The sequence below is a fragment of the Procambarus clarkii genome, chromosome 44 (assembly GCF_040958095.1).
Source record: "Procambarus clarkii isolate CNS0578487 chromosome 44, FALCON_Pclarkii_2.0, whole genome shotgun sequence".
NCBI lineage: Eukaryota > Metazoa > Arthropoda > Malacostraca > Decapoda > Cambaridae > Procambarus > Procambarus clarkii.
In genome coordinates this window covers 5,873,028-5,883,558 of record NC_091193.1, presented here as the reverse complement: position 1 = coordinate 5,883,558, position 10,531 = coordinate 5,873,028, and the positions used below count along the sequence as shown (strand labels likewise).

The 10,531-nt window shown below is 41.1% G+C and overlaps 1 long non-coding RNA gene across 1 annotated transcript; it reads left to right on the top strand.

Annotated features, from left to right (window-relative positions):
* Nucleotides 1-283: 283 nt before the first annotated feature.
* Nucleotides 284-5,348, top strand: LOC138350242 (uncharacterized). The gene is made up of 2 exons (XR_011222014.1): nucleotides 284-574; nucleotides 4,134-5,348. It is a non-coding gene; the product is annotated as an uncharacterized lncRNA (long non-coding RNA).
* The last annotated feature ends 5,183 nt before the right edge of the window (nucleotides 5,349-10,531 follow it).

Genomic DNA, 10,531 nt, shown 5'->3' with positions numbered 1-10,531 from the left:
ATATCTTCATACTTTTATTCATTGCTTATAGTTTATTTTTTGCATTTAAGGTCATACTAACTTGTTCACCTTTGCATTACATGATAGTCAAGTATTGTCATGTGTTATTTATGGTCACTGCTTGATCGCAAGCGGGGATTTTTCTGGCGGGGGAGAAAGAAACAATTGCGCAGCGCGTCCCGCGGCGTTGCGCGGGCAGTTTGGGGCCGTATAAATACGGGCGCACACTGGGGCTCTGCCTCACTCCGCCTGCCCTCGCCGCTGCCCTCGCAAAACTGTTTAATATAAACTTTATATAATTACTTACTTTATATTTGAACTTTATATATTTACATGTTCTGCAGAATTTAATCTTCAATAAACTTTAACGCCCCATACTGCGAGTATCTTTCTCCCCCTGGTCAGAAAATGGTCACTGCTTGATCGCAAGCGGGGATTTTTCTGGCGGGGGAGAAAGAAACAATTGCGCAGCGCGTCCCGCGGCGTTGCGCGGGCAGTTTGGGGCCGTATAAATACGGGCGCACACTGGGGCTCTGCCTCACTCCGCCTGCCCTCGCCGCTGCCCTCGCAAAAAGTCAGGGACAAACTTTTGCGAGGGCAGCGGCGAGGGCAGGCGGAGTGAGGCAGAGCCCCAGTGTGCGCCCGTATTTATACGGCCCCAAACTGCCCGCGCAACGCCGCGGGACGCGCTGCGCAATTGTTTCTTTCTCCCCCGCCAGAAAAATCCCCGCTTGCGATCAAGCAGTGACCATTTTCTGACCAGGGGGAGAAAGATACTGGCAGTATGGGGCGTTAAAGTTTATTGAAGATTAAATTCTGCAGAACATGTAAATATATAAAGTTCAAATATAAAGTAAGTAATTATATAAAGTTTATATTAAACACGGTTTATATTATAGACTTATAACAAAGTTGATATTATTAAACTTAATATTGAACATGTATATATATAAAGTTTCAAAATATATAATTTAAGGACTATATAACGTTTATATTAAAATATATAAAGTAAATATATAAAGTAAGAATTAACAGTAACAATTCCAAGTCCGAGGACTAGATTTAACTTAAAAGGTACACCCGTAGTAAGTATGAGACCTTAGCCTATAGTGACATGGAAACTAATTCTGCAGAAACCTAAAGGTTAACTGGTACTAGAATTAAGGCCGAGTGCAAATGTGTAGTAATTATATAACACTAGGATATAACAGGCAGGACAGGGACAAAAAGTCCCTACTGCGGCGAGGAAGAGAACGCGAGCCGGATATTCCTCTGATCACCATCAACGCACGCAGCGGCGCCGGGATGCAGCCGCCCAGGGCCTACGTTAATACTATTATCTTCTCTTTATTTGCTGGGCTATATGGCAGTATTAATATTATTCCGTACCGTTACTGTCATTCCAGTATTATTTTATTAAAATATAAATTGCTATTATGGTTTGGCGTTGCTTTCTTAATTTCTTCCATTCTGCGGCACTTGCCGTCATCGGTTATTTACGATATTACATTGTATTCTTCATTGTACGATTATTTACGACATTGTATTCTTATTATTATCCTTATTACAGTTACTGAATGGCAGCTCCCTGCCGTCGATTTCACTTTGCTCCTGTTCTAAAGATGTTGCCGAAGTTCACGGCGTACTTTCACGGCGTAAGAAATCTTTAAATAACAAACCGACTCTCCTGTCTAATAACGATGGTCAGCTTTCAGCCTCTGATTCTGCTATTGAGTTCAATAGGTTCTTCTCTTCCATTGGTTCATCCCTTGCAAATGATATTCCATCTTCCAGTACTGACATTAAGGACTATCTTACAGGTAACTATCCACAGTCTCTGTACCTAAAGCCTATTAACTCCACTGACGTCAATGAGATAATCCTTTCCCTTAAAACCAAGTCTGGTGCCCTTGAGGAGATACCAACTTTAATTTACAAAAAAGCCTCCAGATCTTTAGCCCCTGCTATTGCTTTGCTCTTCAACAAGTCACTTGAACTCCAAACCTTTCCAGATATTCTAAAAAAAGCGAGAGTAACGCCTGTCCACAAATGTGGTGACCCCACAGATGTTAACAACTACAGACCTATATCAATCCTGCCAAACTTGTCAAAAATTTTTGAAAAACTTATATACAAGCAGCTTTACTCATATCTAGCCAAACTCAATATACTTAGCCCTTGCCAATATGGCTTCAGACCCAAAAAAGCACTAACGATGCACTTATTAGTATGCTTAACTCGATTCATACAGCTCTTGATAAAAAGGAGCTCCCTGTTGGGTTATTTGTGGACCTGCGTAAAGCTTTTGATACTGTCAACCACCAAAACCTTCTTCTTAAACTACATCATTATGGAGTCAGAGGACACTCCCTACAATACCTCGAGTCCTACCTTACTGACAGGCTCCAATATGTTTCTGTGAATAATACAATTTCTCCCACCCTACCCATCAACATTGGTGTTCCTCAGGGCAGCATACTTGGCCCTCTCCTCTTTCTCATCTACATTAATGACCTTCCAAATGCCTCCCAACACCTCAAACCAATCCTATTTGCTGACGACACAACCTTCATTTACTCCAGTCCTGACCCTCTTGCTCTAAATGCCACAGTAAATACTGAGCTAAATAAAGTCCATCTTTGGCTAACTGCCAACAAACTCACCCTTAACATTGACAAAACCTTCTATATTCTGTTTGGCAATAAATCCTCTAGTCTTATAAATCTCAAAATAAACAATACCCAAATTTGTAACAAATTAGATGGCAAATTCCTTGGCATTCTCATTGACCACAAGCTGAATTTCCAGGGACACATTCTAAATATATCAAAAAAAGTTTCAAAAACTGTGGGCATTCTTTCTAAGATCAGATATTATGTACCACGCCCTGCTCTGGTGACTCTCTATTACTCCCTTATCTATCCTTATCTCAACTATGGTATTTGTGCTTGGGGTTCTACTACCCAAAATCACTTACGTCCTCTAATTACCCAACACAAAGCTGCTATTAGAACTATATCCAACTCTGGCCCCAGACATCACTCGGTACCCCTACTCAAATCTCTTAATATGTTAGATATTAAGTCACTGCACATTCTCTCATGTGTATTATACATATATAAAACGCTAAACTATAATGCCAATCCTGATCTTAAAAGCTTCATAGAAGGTTGTAACAGAACCCATGAGCACCACACCAGAAATAAATACAGTTTTGATATTCCTAGAGTACGTCTTAATCAAACTAGAAATGCTCTGCAAATCAAGGGGCCCAGAATGTGGAATGACCTTCCCAACCATGTTAAAGACTGTACCTCTCTCAACCAGTTTAAGATAAAAACTAAACACTACCTAATAAATTCCCTGTAATCTACCTCACTCCTCTATTGTCAACCCATGTCTGTTATTTTCTTTTTTTTTTCTTTTTTTTTAATCAACACTGTTTGTCAACCTATTGTATTTGTGCTGCTTTTTCAGTCATGTTCCCCCTTTTTTTTTTATCTTTATTTGTATTTGTTCTCAACATCTTTTATTCTTTATGCTCAATTAGTATTAAGTTCTAGATATTAATGTTTTTTCTTGCCCGAAACGCATTGCGTAATAGTGGCTTTAGGCATTGTATGTACTAGCTCTATCTATATATCAATCCATTAATGTAACATCACTTGTATGTATATACCTTACCTGAATAAACATCTGAATCTGAATCTGAATCTACTAGCTGCGGCTCGCAGACGCTCATTGACAACACAAGACTACACTCAGCGGCCACTTAAGGCAGACTCCTTGGCTTCTATCCAGCCCAATCACCCGTCTGGAGGCAGAGATGGGATAGAGACCAAGGGTAATGTTCCCCGCTCACATTCTACATCCGCTTAGGACACAAGCATGTTATAGATTTGGCTTTAAGAATTGGTTCTTATTCCATTTTATTGTTTATGTATATGTTGCTTAGTTGTTATACCCGTTCTTGGTATATGTATTGTTTATATTCAAGATTTATAGTGTTTCGTATTACCCTGTTATAGTTGCTTTGTGCTTCCTTGCTGTTCTCCTACTGGTTTTCTCCCACCTTTGCCCTTAGCAAAGGTACTTCCCCCTTCCGTTTGCTGGAAGATTCTTAGAATTGTTAGCCCCCTTCATTGCTACAGTATAATTATTCGGATGCTCTTTATTCATCCAGGATTGTTAATTAAGGTTTCTCTTAATTCCTGCTGCCGGGCTCCCTCCCCCGTTTTTTCGTCTCCGTATTGATTCAGCTAGGGTTTCCCTCTCGTCTGTGCTCTTGCCTGTCACGATAACACTGCACGCCGCTTCTGCCCTCCCTTACTGCCTTATATCTTTCAGCCCGGGGGAGGTGAGCTACGCGACAAAAAATCGACGCACGCTCCGACTGGACCAGGTATCGCTTACATGGTCAGGAATCAACACTCTTCGGATCCTACAAGCACAGATCCTACAAGCGCTCCTGTCACCAGGCGAGATTTCTCCAGGATCCTACGCGCTGCCCTCTCGGCGCTAGGCTTGACTTCAGATGACTACGCTCCGCACCCAGCTGTCTCGGGACGGGCTCGCCACATCAGAAATAATGGCAGACGGCAGGCGGAAGAGTAGTGCTCACATCCTACGTCAGACGGGACGTTGTTGCTCTGCTACATTGAGTGCCTCACGCGGCCAGCTGGCACTCGCCCTTCGGGGGGGGGGGGGGGGGGTCCGGCCGCTGGCCTGCGGTGGGGGTGCAGCGCCGGTCCCCAAGTGTCCCGCTGTCCGCAGCTAATACTTTGCCCAGTCTAGGTGCTAGTAAGCCCTACTTGTAGTCACACCCCCTTCTCCTTATCTATTAGGTCTTTTACGGCCGCTTGGCTGGGTACATTACGTGTTATGTGGTCTCTCACTTATTAGTTATTCTTTGTGTCCTGCCTGTTATATCCTAGTGTTATATAATTACTACACATTTGCACTCGGCCTTAATTCTAGTACCAGTTAACCTTTAGGTTTCTGCAGAATTAGTTTCCATGTCACTATAGGCTAAGGTCTCATACTTACTACGGGTGTACCTTTTAAGTTAAATCTAGTCCTCGGACTTGGAATTGTTACTGTTAATTCTTACTTTATATATTTACTTTATATATTTTAATATAAACGTTATATAGTCCTTAAATTATATATTTTGAAACTTTATATATTTACATGTTCAATATTAAGTTTAATAATATCAACTTTGTTATAAGTCTATAATATAAACCGTGTTTAATATAAACTTTATATAATTACTTACTTTATATTTGAACTTTATATATTTACATGTTCTGCAGAATTTAATCTTCAATAAACTTTAACGCCCCATACTGCCAGTATCTTTCTCCCCCTGGTCAGAAATTGTTCATTACTATTTCAGTAAATTGTTTAATTATTTATTTGATAATTTTCATTTGTTTCCACCTGCAACTTACACACTGCAAGGCCAATAGCAGCATTTCTTTCATTTATGTGAGGGATAGCCATACCATCTTGGTTCAGTATAGCTGTGATACCATAACCCGTCACACAAGATATCCAGTTGTAAGACTTTTACCATCAGTGGTGGTAGAGTATGCAACTGGCAATGCCTTTGTTACAGGTTCGCTTCATCTCACAGCCCCAGTGGATTTTCTCACACATTTGAATACATGAAACAACTTTATTTGATACATTCCAAACCAAAGTACTGTACAGTACAGTAATTATCAAACCATCAAATGTGTGGGATAATCATAGTGCGCTAAATATCACTAACGTCGCCAATACAAGAACAAAAACGCATACGGCGAACAATATCAAAGGTATTGAATTTACCAAGAATTTTATCGAGGGACAATTGACAGTGAGGGATGGTCGGGAAGCAAGACACGTAAGTCCTGGAAGTCAGGACATGTAGAGACAACGGTTTGGACAATAAGAAGCAGGGCAGCGCTCCATTAAGTGCCCGTGAGTTAAACGTGTATGACCAATATACAACCTCGCCAGAGCCGTTTCCCACCACCGGTTACGGTGGTAGGAGGAAGGCCACGGGAACACACTACTCTTAAGAGCACGCAATTTGTTACCAGTAACAGAAGACCAACAACCCTGACAACGGGCAAGAATGGGGAAATGAATAACTGGGTAAAAGTCATAATGAGGAATACCTTTACGGGAGATGGGACAGGTGCGGATAGCTTCCTTAGCGGCAGTGTCCGCACGCTCATTTAAGAACACACCAATATGGCTGGGAATCCAGCGAAATTCCACTGTCTTAAATCTACTGGAGATAAGAAACAGCCAATGTTGAATTTCAACTACCAAAGGATGGACTGGATTAAAGGATTCTAGAGCCATGAGGGCACTGCAAGTGTCAACTACAAACACAGAGGAGGATTGACAGCGAGAAAAGAGTTGATGAAGAGCATAGAGAATAGCATAAAGTTCTGCCATGAAGATGCTAGTCTCCGGAGGCAGGAGACACAAAGGTGCAGTCAGGAAAAACAACAGAGTAGCCTACACCATCTGCAGACTTAAGACCCATTGGTGAAGACGGAAATAGAGTGGAAGTGTGAAGAAAAGTGTTCAAGGAAAAGGTGATTTAGAACTGTAGGAGGGGTAAAAGTTTTAGTCATGTGGGTCAAGGCTTACAGAATTTAGGAACGGGGACCCCTCCATAGGGGCAAAGACGGAATGACACGAGGGGAAATATTGGTAACACAAACTGAAAGAGCATTTTGTAAGAGAGACAACCGTACAGAAAGAGATAGGTGGTGAAGGGGAACAGGAACCACAGGATGGGTAAAGGTCAAGGCATGACATAAGCAAGAGTGAGGGTGCTGTAAGGACCGTGCAAGGTGGAGAAGACAGTAGCGATCATGGCGATCCTGTAGAAACAGGACGCCAGTTTCAACATACAGGCTTAGGGTAGGTGTCGAAGGAAAGGTACCAGAGCTGAGCCGTAACCCAGTATGATGCAGTGTGTCCAGATGGTGAAGGGTAGAAGGAGAAGCAGACGAGTAAACAGGGCCATAATCGAGTTTAGACAGAACAAGAGAGGAATGTAAAGAGAGGAGCAGTGTCGATTAGCTCCCCAAGAAGTACCTGTATGGGACATGACCTAAAGTTAGTTAAGGGCCTTAGAGCATTCAACTTGGACGTAAAAAATATGGGGCGACAAAGACAAACGAGTGTCAAAGATTAGCCCTAAAAGCTTTAGCAGATTCTTTGTACAAAAGGGGATGACCCCTGTTACCTAACAGTAAATAGGTATCTGGGAGTTAGCTGTTACAGGCTGCTTCCTAGGGGGGTGCGTGTGTGGGAGAAAAAAATTTTAGTAGTTAACCACTGAATTGCTCTGTCTCCAAATAACACCCTGGTGCACAAGAAATAAATTCTTTCCAAACAAATTTTTTATCTTCTTATATTGTTAAAATGCAGAGTCTGATCACGGGGAAACTAAACAAAAAATATTGTATGTGACTTACTTTAGCTGCGATGGAGCTGGAAAGTTGAGCAAATTATGGGCGCTGAGCGTTGGAGCGATGGGGTTCTGTCGGCCCCGCCACCCCGGGCGACGGCAGTTGCTGCGAATAAAATGTTGCGCAATTATTTTGAAGTTTCTCATTCATTTCTTCTTTTTTTTTGCTGTAATATTATTTAAAAGTGTGTAATTTGTGGAATTTATATCATTCAAAGTATAGAACATCGCTATGCTCAAAATTATGGGCCTCATATATGCGACATATTCTACAATCAAACAGTGTTTTTGCTGTTATTACACTATATACACACATTGTATATACCCATCTACGTATGTATTCACCATAACGATCCACTATGTTGGTATGGTGAGCCCAAAAAACATGAGTGAGCTGCCACACCCTGCCAGTCCTCCCTCCCTCCTCCAACACATTACTCGCCAACATTCCTCCTCCCAAAATACTGTTATTGTGTTTATTACACTATTTACACACGTTATGCATAAGTATGTACATGTTTTATTCATGTACATACGTACATACTTGCCATCTCCTCACCTCTCTCTCTTGCCTACTTAATGCTCTTGCTTCCCTCATCTCATCACAATCGACTTTATAATGGTCCAGGACGGATCGAAATGTCATCGTGTATTCAATTTCCAGTGTGTGGTTTGGTCAACAATGAAATCTTCATGCAAGATCTTATAAAGAAAACCCCTAGAACGAGTTTTGCAGATACGAAAGAGTTTAAGGTGAGTAGGGGATGGTTTGAGAAATTTTGAAAAAAGACGTGGTATTCATAGTGTTGTGAGGCATGGTGAGGGTGCCAGCTCAGACAAAGTAGGGGCTGAAAGATTTGTTCGTGATTTTAAAGATTTTGTAGATACTGTATTGATGGATATATTCCACAACAAGTGTTTAATTGTGAGGAGACATGGCTATTCTGGAAAAAATTGCCGAAGAGGACATACATTACCCAAGAGGAGACGTCACTGCCCGGACACACGCTAACTTGGGCTAACTTGTGTCAGGATAGGCTAACTCTTGTGCTGTGTGGCGATTTGAAAATTAAACGCTTGCTCGTGTATCATTCCGAAAATCCAAGAGTTTTAAAAAATATATAACGTGCAGAAAAACTGTGATGTAGAGTGGTTAGCCCTGCCATCAAAAAATATCTGCAAGAGAAAAGTTTGACACTAAAGGGCCTGTTTCTCGACAATGCTCCTGCTCATCCTCCAGACTTGGAGGATGCATTGTTGGGGCCACTTTTTTTTTTAGGGATATTCCTGCATGGGCCCTAAGTTTCTGGCTAATGAACCAATGACATGAAGGAGGAGTTTTCAACCTACCTTGTGTTAGGTGTGCAGGGGTCAATAGGCTGAACATAATGTCAGGAGCAAAGGGGGGCGTTTGCCTCTTCAAACACAATTGTGACCATCTTCATCTCTTCAAACTATCCTAAATGCTCTCTTCACCTGTCTGACCAAATTGGGTGTCCAGACCACCTTTGAATCTGAAATTGTAAAATTAATAGTGATTTCAGAATATTCAGTCCATTTATACTAACAAAATTATATACAGTATACTGTAATTGAAATTTTACAGAATGATAAAGGCAATTTAGTAACTTTGTTAAAATGCACATGGGGGAAATACATGAAAATAGGTTAATATGGTTTGTAAGGTTGATGGGAAATGTTTATTACTTTTATAATTTAAAAGATGTATAGCCCTGATACTCCATCCTGGGTGCATTCCACCAGGTAATGACCACAGCAAAAGTTTTCCACGAGGCTCTATTGTCACACAAACTTTTCACATTTTCAAACTTGATTCATCTTTTTCCCCCTCGTTCCAGGGGTTTTCTTTAAAAGGACTTCACGCAAATACCTTGGTTTCTCACAAATGATGGCTTCTGAAATGCTATCACCTGCTAACTCTTTGTTGTGTATCCAAATTAATAAAAACTTTTCAACATCCTCAAGTGTTTGTGTTCTTTGTTTCGGGATTGTTGATATGCCTTTTGCCACTTTAACGCTCATAATGTACTTTTTCTTTGCAAGTATAGTGCATATTGTTGACATAGATTTGTTGTACTGCCTAGCTAGTTCAACAACCTGTGCACCGTTTTGACGTTTATGAATGCTCTCTTGTTTTTCCTCTATGGTCATTCTCACATGTGTTTTCTTGGCTTGAACCTTACCACTGGCTTTCTTAGGACTCATGGCAAGATATATAATAACAAATTTTATGTTCAAATTGCCAAAAATCCCAAAACAAATGTAATGCTTTATAAAGAATTCAGGTGCGATAGTTACTAGGCAGGAGACACTGGTAAACTGAGGTGCGATCACCATGCCACCACGTGCTAGGTCAGCCCATACGCATATCAACAAACTCATTTCCCGAGGCAAAGTTTGTAACCCGATTCAAATTTTTCGAAGAAATTAGGCTCGTAACCCGAAAAGTTCACAAATATTCATTCGTAAGCCGAGGTGACACTATATATAAGTAAAAAATTAAAATTTTGTAGATACACTGTGCTGTATTGATGGATACATTCCACAACAAGTGTTTAATTGTGAGGAGACATAGCTATTCTGGAAAAAATTGCCGAAGAGGACATACATTACCCAAGAGGAGACGTCACTGCCCGGACACAAGCTAACTTGGGCTAACTTGTGTCAGGATAGGCTAACTCTTGTGCTGTGTGGCGATTTGAAAATTAAACCCTTGCTCGTGTATCATTCCGAAAATCCAAGAGTTTTAAAAAATATATAACGTGCAGAAAAACTGTGATGTGGAGTGGTTTGCCCTGCCATCAAAAAATATCTGCAAGAGAAAAGTTTGACACTCAAGGTCCTGCTTCTCGACAATGCTCCTGCTCATCCTCCAGACTTGGAGGATGCATTGTTGGGGGCCACTTTTTTTTTTTTAGGGATATTCCTACATGAGCCCTGAGTTTCTGGCTAATGTACCAATGACATGAAGGAGGAGTTTTCAGCCTACCTTGTGTTAGGTGTGCAGAGGTCAATGGTTGAACATAATGT